Source organism: Carassius auratus, chromosome 46 (assembly GCF_003368295.1).
Source record: "Carassius auratus strain Wakin chromosome 46, ASM336829v1, whole genome shotgun sequence".
NCBI classification, from domain to species: domain Eukaryota; kingdom Metazoa; phylum Chordata; class Actinopteri; order Cypriniformes; family Cyprinidae; genus Carassius; species Carassius auratus.
The window spans coordinates 15,390,445-15,402,429 of NC_039288.1; positions in this window are offsets into that span (position 1 = coordinate 15,390,445).

An 11,985-nucleotide genomic window follows, 5' to 3' on the forward strand; every position below is an offset into this window, starting at 1 on the left:
TATTGTGTCTTCAACATCTGCAGTACCGAGTTTGCACTATTTCCTCTGCTTTAGGTAACTCATATGATTCCTACTGCTTTATTCATAAAGGATTAATTTCAGGGCTGGTGTACATTTTTATTGCAATCATTACTAAGGACATTGGTGGTGGCACAGCGGTCTGGTTAGTGCTTTTTAATGAAGTCAAAAGAGCTGGCGCAGAAAAGCAAATGAATAGCGGTTATAGACTCAATGTCAACTCCAGACATATAATGCTAGCTCAAACCGCACGGCAAAAAATAGAATCAATATGAAGCTCTATCTATAAATGAATAATGCATCCTGCCTTAGTGTATTAAATGAATACAAGTTTATAAAGAGGAGCGTGCATACAGTGTGTTTTATTTTAACCAAGACCAGATATTATTTTTACTTTCATGTTGAGATCAACTTAACTGTATTATTATTTTAAATTAAATAATTTATAAAAAAAATATCATTGGCTTTTTTAATTCAAAGGCAGGACTTCCATTTCTTCATCTGCTGTTGAGAGTATTTGCACATTATCATTTTTCCAATCATTATGTTTTTATTTTCAAAATTGAAAAGTACGTTTTCATAAAGCAGATACAGTTCTTTGCACTCGTTTTTTAATTTATGTTAATTTGATGTTAATTTAGAATTTAGGGATGCATTGTAGTTTTCAAAACTGCTTTTATATAAATTCCCATATCTATTTTATACATGTTTAACATTAAAACTGTTCTAGATGGAAGCAGAATGTGTTACTCCCTGGTCTGTGCTATAATTGCGTTTTCATTTTCTCAGGTGATTTCAAACTGCTTATTCTATCTCTTCTTTTTGTGATGCTTAAATGACTTATTGTAAATTTTGAGTTTGGCGTAGTACTCACTCTGTCTAAGACGGCATAATTAGACACAGGTGGGATGGTGTGGGAGTAGTGGGCTGAGACAAATATAGTTTGAATATAGCCTGCACTGGATACTGTCTCTGCAGACATGAAATCAGCAACTCACAATGGAAGAAAGCAATCAAAAAAGAAAAAAAATGCAGTTTGAAAGACAAACAATATTTAATAAATGACAAGCATAGTGTTTTTTGATTCTTCATTGTCTTTGTCTATCTTTCACTCTCTCTTTTTCTCTCTCTCTTTTAAATTATGAGGCGCTCAGATGATCGATGTGGACGAGGGGAGTTGTGATTGTTTGTGTTGAGATGTCACAGCATGGTGACACTGATGTCTTTTTCTCTAGCCGTGGGCCAGCGTTAACGAGACATGTCCCACTATTCAATTCAATTCAAAAGACATTTCCCTACCTATCAATTCTCACCCTCTGGTGTTTATATTTGGCTTTATCATATGATTTATAGCAATCAAAATATCATAAAAATACAAATGTCAGTGATGGTGCTTGTTTTATATGCTAAAATTAATTATCTTGTGGCGAGAAAGGGAATGATTTCTTGAGGGAATTTTAACAGTGAAATATTATTTCCAAAGCGGACAACACCGATTGTGGATTCTCTGACATTCATATAAATTAGATTCATTTAAGTAATAGGCAGTGATTAAATTAGCGGGTTAATATACTATATGTTACTAAAGGTAACTCATTGGTTTCTATAGCCTTTTATTATTACATGTTTTATAACATTAACATCTTATTGCATTATATTACCAGTTTCTTTTTGGATTACTTCAAAGTGTGAAATGGAGCTGGGCAACTACCACTGAAAGGAAAGGGAATGTTAATAGATGGGTTTCTTCAGGTGCTGAAGACCTTATTCTTAGACAAGTTTAAATGAGACCTCCACAGTGTTTATTGGTTAGTTAATGCTTTTCTTGACTTCACTGTTTAAGTGCATTTTCTGTTTGGTTTTTCTTTGTTTTTGTGGTATGTGACTGATGAAAGCAAAGCAATAGTGCTCACAGCGCTGGAGAAGCAGGTGATTGAGTCTACCTCAGTTTGGTGCAGAGATATCCATCCCTCTAATAGGTCTTATTCAGGGTTCGGTCCTGAGGGAGACAAACAGGGAAACAAGCCTAGTCCAAGGCCTCCAGTCATCTTCATGTTCTCGGTCCTCTCTCTCCCTCAGCTCTCTGTGGACCTCTCTGAATCCTGGTGGAGGAGTTTATATGAGTGGCCAATTTAACTCTGGTTCACATTCTAACATGTTTTTCCCCGGTCATGAAGGAATGGAGCAAATGAAGGGAATGAAGAAAGAAAACAAGACAGACAAGAGTAAGAAAATGAAAGAGGAAGAGGAAGTAAAATTGTGTAAAACAGTGTGCTTCCTTTAACCATGTTTTGGCCAAAATCTAAGGCACTGTCTCATGTATCCTCCGCAGATAAAGCAGTTCCGAATTAAACTGTGAGCATTATGATTCAAGATGTTGCTTGAGTCAAAGTTACTGATAGAAAACATGTCGTATAATCATGCTTTTTTACACAATATTTTTTTTTTTTGTGGGCTAGTTATTTCTGGGCTTATTAACATATCATTAATCACATTTATTTACATGGATGACTTCCTCTGTATCCACCCCACCCCAGTTTAAAGATTGATTTTGAATAATCGGGAAACATTATTTTGTAAGCTAACACAAATCTTCATTGAATTTGTCCTGTCATAGATTGAAAACTTGAATTGTATTTTGCAAAATGAACTCAATCTAATCTTACATTTTGGAGATCGCAGGAAACTGGCCACATTAGTACACAATCAAGCCCTGTTTCTGTGACATCACCTCGTAAAACAAGGTTAAAAAACTTACATTTGTCATTTTGAAAGGCTGCATACTTCAGGACCCCTTCCCCCCATCTCTAACTAACCTTGCTCCCTGTCTCTCAGCCTCAGAGGAGAATAAGAACATGATCTCCTTCAGTGCTTAATTGGAATATGGTGGACATTGTGTGCTCATCAGAAAGGGGGGAAAAGGGGGACAGCTAGTCTGCAGCGAACATTTAAAGTGTGTCAATCTGAGTAATTTTAGATATTTCGTCTCAATGAAATGATTAAAAGAGCAGAAGGACAAGTGTTTTCTGCACATTCGAATAGCTGAACAGAAGGCCAGAGGGAATACAGAGGGCTGGGTTCACGGTGAACTTTTTCTTTCTCATTTTTCAGATTTTAACATCAAGGTGACAGTGCATTTTGTTGAATTAAACTGAATTTCGGATTGTTTATGTTTTTGATTTGTTGATGGTGACATCTGGCTGGATCAATTTCTGGCTAGCTTCTATAAGTGTCAGGTAAATTGCACCAAAAACAAGTCATGTTTGGATGCACAGCCTTTGACATAAATAACATGACATATATGTAGCATTTTCCTTTAAGCCTATGTTAATTAGCTAACCTATGGATATTTGCATTTTAAAACTATTTAAAAAAAATATTTTGCACAATAATACAAATAGTCATTTATTCACCCTAAAACCTGCCATAGCATCAAATCTCATACTTTTTTTATTTCATTTTTTTTTTTGCAGATCTAACATGCATTTCACCACATTTCTAAAAAATAAAGAAAAAAATAAAGAAAAAAAATCCACAGAAAGAAGAAAATAATACCATCATGAGAAAATTTTCACTTGTACATGAAGGGGGGGGGGGGACAATAGATTTTTATAATTCATTAGTTATAATTTAACTAATTAGGTTTTACTGTATGTCTTTGAAGGCAGTAATGTAACCCTTATCTTATTCAGTCATTTGTTCAGGTCTTTGAATAAGAGTATCAGATAAAGATGAATCAATTCACTCATCAGTTCAGTTTTTATCAGTATAGTATTTAAATATAAATAGAAATATTTATGAGCATCATTGACAGTTATACAATATATGCCCTCAATCTATTTCAGTTGAGATGTTCACATCAATTCATTATGTGCTGCTTTTAAAAGGTTCATGAGGATTGCTTTGCATCTTCCTGTTTTTTGACAAGTTTGAATTTAGTCCTATATGATCAGTGACACACAGCATGAATATTCATATCCATCTGAATACCTGAGGAAATAATTAAAGCCTGTTTTGTTTCTTTCTATAGCAACAGAATCAGTTCAGTGCAAATTTGGAGTTTCGATGCAAACTCTCTTGCTAATGCAAGAGGGTGTTAATTTTACACAGACCTACTGTAAATTATCAATCTAAATTCAAAAGGAGTAATGCACAGAGATTTGAGAGTAGGAGAAGGAGGGAAAGTATTGAGAAACTTCAGACAAGGAAAACTTTCTTTTGTTCTTGGAATTCAGTTTTAAGCTGATAGATGCAGACCAAATTTAAATCATTCAAATCTTCATATTTAACTACTTTAGTGCTAACCTCCCAAATGCACACACATAAAAGGCAAGCAAATGCAAATGTAGTTTTTCTTTAATTAGAGCACAAGGCCTGAGGCACATGGCCTATCACAAGGCACAGAGTGAATTATCAAAGGTTTACATTACCTGGGGACAGGACCCTAATTGCAGTACGTTCAAACACCTTGGTTAGAGGAAAGGCAGAAGAAGAAAAAAAAGCGATATAACAACATTGAAAGGAATAGCCTTTGACCAGTGCTTTCAGACTAACTCAGAGTCCAAGATTTGTGTCAGAAAATAGGGGAGGGAAAACAAGAACTGAAAACAAGAAAACATCCCGACCTCTACAGACATATTCAGAGTGGTGAAAAATCAAAGAAACTGTTTCAAATCGCTCATTAGTCTGTCGTCTCAGCTGTTAGATGTCATCTTCTCCAAAACCAGTCAATTGAATCTATAAAAACGAATGTGACTGTAATAAACAATGCATGATGTATAGATCAGAACAGAGGCCACTCCAAGAAACTGAAAGAACATGATCGTTCTCTAAAGTTTTTCTGGGCACAAACTGACAGCAGTATATGATGATATATGATGTTAAAGTATGGTAAGATGGTTAGGTTTTAAAGTCGCAATGTTTTAAAACTCCAGGAATTTGCCACCTGTCACTGTACAAACAAAAGTGGATTGAAAGGAATTTATAATAGTATTATAAATAAAATTTACCAAAGATCATTTCTGCACATTGCTTTTAGAGAATTTTTTGTTTTTGTTTTAGATTTTCTCCTCTAGTGGTTATTTAATGTGTGTCATACATTATGAGTCAAGCAGTTATCATATCATGTGCTATAAAGATGATATGTTAAGTTGTAGAATCGATCACCTCCTGACTTTTCTTATGTATTTATTTATTTTTTTCTCTCAATGGTGGCCCCTCGGCAACACTCACTCTTGTGCTTTCACTCTAGTTAGGCCCTTCACGGATTTTCCCCACATCTGTGGAAAGAAACCGACATTTATCTCGATGGGGTGCATGCATTAAGGAGAGCTAAACAGTTATGACATGCCTGTGTCACTGACTTTCAAACCACTTTCTGGGGTCACACTGTGTGTGTAAAGTGATTTTTATTTCTCTTACTAGTCCACACGCATGTTTGCAATTGCATGTGCATATTTTATATGGGCCGACGCAAGACATTAACAAATGTGCTCCCCCATGCCGATTTTTGTAACAACATGTGGCCCACCACAATGAGCTCCTGGTGATAATGAGTGAAAGAATAAGACAAGACTCAAAGAGTTGAAAGTTAAAACAATAGACAGATTGAAGTAACAGCATGAGTGCGTTCAAAATATAACTTTTAATAAATCAAACCAAATTTCTACTGCAAATCTTTGAATGCATATTAGGGACAAGTGAATTTGGTTCCAATTTGTTTTGTAATTTCACTGGGCAGCATGAGAGTGTGTCTTGGAAGATATGTTTTCTTTATTTTAATAACCGACTTTCATTTTTTTTTTTTTGGTCATGTTTTCTCCCTTTTTTTCCAAACCGTAACAAACGCCAGTCTCCTCTCAACCAATCACAGCGCACCATTTCACACAATGTAAACAGTAACAACCAATCACAGCGCACCATTTCACACAATGTAAACAGTAACAACCAATCACAGCGCACCATTTCACACAATGTAAACAGTAACAACCAAGCACAGCGCACCATTCCACACACTCTAGAGAGTAATGGCGGCACACTGAATACATCCGGCATCCTAGTTTTCCGCATCAGCTTTGTACTTTGTTATCAACAAACAAGGGCTGCACGATAAATCTCGTGATTGCCATGCGCATCGGCACAGCCGGTTCGGTGAATAATAGTACAGGTAAATCTCAATGTGCTTACAGATGGAAATTATTCAGATGCATTTAATACACAGAGCCGTAGATTACTGACAAGCTACACTATATTGCGTTCATTAGATGAATCGCACTTGATTACGAACATGATATTGCATAGCTTGTCAGTGTTAGTGTTTTCATTAATGCCATTTATGTTTTTGTTAATGCAGCACATACCACTAATCAACTAAATTAATGTAACATGGCAAACATGTATGCACTTTTGAAAGCTGAATGTAAGGGAAAAGTCATTTTGGAATTTCTGTGTTCTAATATGATATTGTTGTTCATGTTCTTGTTCATGATAGTGATGAAATTGTGTTTTATTGCTATAATAAATTTATAGCATTAATAAGATAACCCATTGAATTCATTTTGGAAGCGATGACTGATCAATGTATTTTTAGTCCAGTGCCTGTATATAAGATTAGTCATATATGTGGATCAACTTACTACAGTATGTTGTGTATTTTCATCAGTTTCAGTATGAAAAATAACTTTCATATTGATTCAATAGATTTATTGCATTTTGGGAAAAAAATTATGCAATTGAAAACCAAAATCTGGATTTAATTTGTTTCTTATGTTGTTATAACCTAAAGATTCTATGTGAAAGTTTGAAACAGAAAATACTGTTTTTTATTTTGCCAATTTCATGGTAAAGATTTTTTTCCCTCAAATTAATAAAAATGGATTTATTATATATATATATATATTATATATTATATTATATTATATATATATATATATATTGTGACATGCGTCCCGAGCGCTCGTCAGCGTCGCCCTGGCAACACACCGGAATCACCGGCACGAGCTCATCACGGGCTGAGCGGTCGCACCTGCAACTCATCAAGCAGTGCCTACTTAGGCAGAGGAGGAAGACAGAGTGGTGAGGAATGTCTCCTGACAAAGACGCTAACCCTTACCTCCTCTTTTCCAGAGAGCAGCGTGTGACCGTCAGCCCCCACCAAGGAGAGCACAGCACGGGATCCACCACTCAGGACACAGCAAGCACGAGGGATTTAAAGCGCCACGGAGAGCACCGCCTTCACCCAGAGCACCTTCATCTAATAAATCCACCCTTCGGGGACTTTTCTCTTCCATCGGTTGTCGTGTAGTTCCTCACCCCGCCACACTGGTGGAGAATGCGGGCAAGAGTGTGAGCTGGACACCGACAACCGACCCCTGAGGAGACCCTTAAAGCCACCCGTTTGTTTTTTTTTTCCTCTGTTTGTTCCCCCTGTCATTTGTTCTGCTCTGTTTTCACAGGCGGCCGCTCCTCCCCCGGCATGGAAGAACTGCTGAAGCACCTCACCGAGGTGAGCATCCGCCAGCAACAAATAGTGGAGCACATGGCCTCACGTCAAGGAGACGCCGAACGTGAGCTCGCCGCCCTCCGCGCCGCCGCCCACCGCACGCCGCTGCCTGACCCCCGTGTCCAAGCCGTCCAGCTGATGCCAAGAATGACGTCACATGATGACGTGGAGATGTATCTTCGGATGTTTGAGGCCACCGCAGTCCGGGAGGCGTGGCCAGAGGACGAGTGGGCCCGTCTCCTCGCGCCGCTGCTGACCGGGGAAGCGCAGCGGGCGTATTTCACCATGACGGCCGAGAGAAGCCGGAACTATGGAGAGGTGAAGAAGGAGATCCTAGGCCGAGTAGGCCTTTCCCCAATCTGTGCGGCGCAGCAGTTCCATGACTGGGAATATCGAGCTCGACAGCCCGCTCGCGCCCAGGCGGCCGAACTATCCCGGTTGGCCCAACATTGGCTGTTGGCCGGGGGTCCCTCCGTACACCAGGTAGCTGAGCGTGTGGTGATCGACCGACTCCTCCGCGCCCTTCCCCGCGCGTTGAGGCAGGCGGCTGGCATGAGGAATCCCACCGATCTCGACGGGCTCGTGGAGGCCATTGAGCTGGCGGAGGCCGCCCAACACCGGGAGATAGGGGAGCGAGCGCCGCCTTTTCCCCGAAGGGTGGTCCAGGAGCGACGCTCGCCGGAGGGCACCCAGCGACCCGTGAGCAGGCCTGCGGTTCCCGGCCCCCAGGACGAGCCAATGCCCACCGAGCCGCCGCGTTCCCCAGGACGGACATGGCTAGCAGGCTGTTCAGTCCACGGTCCAGCGCCGAAGGCACCACGGGCCCGGGTGCGCATCAACGGCCGGCCATTCGTCGCCGTCCTCGACTCGGGCAGCGGGGTAAGCCTGATACAACCGACTGTCCTTCCACCCCGAACAGGTTCCAGGGCCCGGCTGGCGATAACGTGCGTGCACGGGGATACCAGGCATGTGCCGGCCCGGAGAGTGACCATCACCGCGACACCTGGTTCCTGGCCCGTCGAAGTGGGAATCTTAAGGAACCTACCGGTACCCGTTCTCCTCGGCCGGGATTGGCCGGGGTTCGATCAGCTCCTCACCTCCAGCACACAGCCTGCTAGCCCGGCCGGGAACCGCCGACGCCGGAGTCCAGCAAGGCGCCCTCGACGAGGCCCCGCGCTGCTAACGTCAGACAGCCCTCGAGGAGGTGAGTCCCCCTCCCAAAACTCTAACCTGTTCTTCGATGTCTTCCAGCAGATAGCGGGAGGGGGGACGCTCGCCAAAGAGCAGCGGGGGGACGAGCGCCTCAAGCATTGCTGGTCTCAAGTGCGGGTGGCGGAAGGGGAGGATCTACAACCAGCTCCCCACCCCACACCCCACTTCATCATCCAAAACGGCCTGCTCTATTATGTCGGCCAGCGGAGGGGGGAGGAAAAGACGCTGTTGGTGGTACCGCGGAGCAAAGTCCCAGCGGTCTTGGAACTCGCCCACGCCCACCCGATGGCTGGCCACCTCGGCGCCCAAAACACTGTGCAACGGATCCGGGACCGCTTCCACTGGCCAGGACTGGAGGCGGATGTCAAGCGGTACTGCCAAGCGTGCCCGACGTGCCAACGGACCTCGCCACATACTCCTCCCCCTAGCCCGCTGATCCCGCTGCCGATCATTGAGGTGCCCTTCGAGCGCATCGGGATGGACCTGGTGGGGCCGCTGCCGAAGTCCGCCCGGGGGCATGAACACATCCTGGTGATCGTGGATTATGCCACCCGCTACCCAGAGGCCATTCCCCTCCGCAAGGCCACCGCCAAAAACATCGCACAGGAGCTCTTCCTACTGAGTAGTCGGGTTGGCCTGCCAGCGGAGATCCTGACCGACCAGGGCACCCCTTTCATGTCCCGGATCATGGCTGACCTCTGTAAACTCCTCAAAGTCCGACAGATCCGGACCAGCGTATACCACCCACAAACTGATGGGCTCGTGGAACGCTTTAACCAGACCCTGAAACAGATGCTGCGGCGTGTCGTGGCCGAGGACCGACGCGACTGGGACCAGATGATCCCGTATGTGCTGTTCGGGATCCGGGAGGTGCCCCAGGCATCCACCGGCTTCACGCCCTTCGAGCTCCTCTTCGGCCGCCAACCCGAGGGCTCCTAGATGTCGCCCGGGAAGCCTGGGAACAACAGCCTGCGGTATGTCGGACCACCGTCGAGCACGTCAAGGCCATGAGGGAGCGGATCGACAGGGTCATGCCATTGGTCCGGGAGCATCTGACCAAGGCCCAGCAAGACCAGCAGCGCCTCTTCAATCGGGCTGCCCAACCCCGGGAGTTCCAGCCGGGAGATCACGTCATGGTACTGGTCCCCACCTCAGCCTGTAAGTTCCTGGCCCGCTGGCAGGGCCCGTATACGGTCACCGAACGGGTGGGACCCGTCACCTACAAAGTGCGCCAACCTGGTCGTCGAAGGGAAGAGCAGCTCTATCATATAAACCTGTTGAAGCGCTGGGTGGGGACCGGGCCCCAGCTCTCGGCCCTCGCCGCCACCTCTCCCGTGGTTGTGGACATGGACCCCCACCTCTCCGCAGCCCAGAAGACGGAACTGCAGCACCTGGTCGGTCAGTTCTCGGATGTGTTCTCCCTCTGCCAGGGCGGACGGCCGTCATCCAGCACGAAATCCGAACACCACCAGGAGTCATCGTCCGGCAGCGGCCCTATCGTGTCCCGGAGGCTCGGCGACACGCAATCGAGACAGAGGTACAGGAGATGTTGAAGCTAGGGGTAATTGAGCCCTCGCGGAGTCCATGGTCCAGCCCCATCGTCATGGTCCCGAAGCCCGACGGCACCCTAAGGTTCTGTAACGACTTCCGCCGCCTAAATGAGGTCTCTGAATTCGATGGCTATCCCATGCCCCGCGTCGATGAGCTCCTGGATCGACTAGGAAGGGCCCGGTTCATCTCAACTCTCGACCTCACCAAGGGGTATTGGCAAGTCCCCCTGTCTAAGGATGCCAAGCCGAAGACAGCCTTCTCGACCCCCAGTGGCCACTGGCAGTACCGGGTCCTTCCCTTCGGCCTGCACGGGGCCCCCGCCACATTCCAGAGGCTCATGGATGTCCTGCTGAGGCCCCATATGGCCTACGCCGCGGCCTACATCGACGACGTGGTCATCCATTCAGAGACCTGGGGGGAACATTTAGAGCGGCTCCGGAGGGTGCTGCTGGACCTCCGCCGGGCGGGGCTCACCGCCAACCCCGGAAATGTCACCTGGCTCTCTCCGAAGCCAAGTACCTGGGCTTCTGCGTGGGACGTGGCCTCATCCGCCCCCAGGAAAAGAAGGTGACAGCTATCCTCTCGGCACCGCGGCCCTCTACCAAGACCCAGGTACGAGCCTTTTTGGGGTTGGCAGGATACTACCGGTGTTTTATCCCTAACTTCTCCTCCTTAGCCTCTCCCCTGACAGATCTGACCAGGAAGGGGCAACCGGAGAAGATAGCCTGGAGTCAAGAGGCGGAAGAGGCGTTCCAGCAAGTGAAGTCAGCCCTCACCACGGAGCCAGTCCTGCGAGCCCCCGACTTCAACTGCCCCTTCCTGGTGCAAACCGACGCCTCGGACACCGGGTTGGGAGCCGTTCTCTCCCAGGTCCAGGACGGCGAGGAACACCCGGTGATCTTTATTAGCCGGAAGCTGACCCGACCGAACAACGGTATGCCGCCGTGGAGAAGGAAGCGCTGGCCGTCAAGTGGGCAGTCCTGGAGCTCCGCTACTACCTCCTCGGACGCCGGTTCACCCTGCTGACAGACCATGCGCCACTGCAGTGGATGGCCCGCGCAAAGGACACCAACCCCAGGGTAACCCGCTGGTTCCTTGCGCTCCAGGACTTCCACTTCACCATACAACATCGGGCGGGGACGGCCAACGCCAACGCGGACGGTCTCTCCAGGATAGGGGCAGCTTTCGCAGGTCTGTCAGGCTCCACTCCCCACCCTCCCCATATCTCCCCATTGTACCGCAGGCGCAGGTCGACGCTTAGGGGGGGGGAGTGTGACATGCGTCCCGAGCGCTCGTCAGCGTCGCCCTGGCAACACACCGGAATCACCGGCACGAGCTCATCACGGGCTGAGCGGCCGCACCTGCAGCTCATCAAGCAGTGCCTACTTAGGCAGAGGAGGAAGACAGAGTGGTGAGGAATGTCTCCAACAAAGACGCTAACCCTTACCTCCTCTGTTACAGAGAGCAGCGTGTGACCGTCAGCCCCACCAAGGAGAGCACAGCACGGGATCCACCACTCAGGACACAGCGAGCACGAGGGACTTGAAAGCGCCACGGAGAGCACCGCCTTCACCCAGAGCACTTTCATCTAATAAATCCACCCTTCGGGGACTTTCTCTGTCCATCGGTTGTCGTGTAGTTCCTCACCCCGCCACAATATATATATATATATATATATATATATATTATATATATATATATAA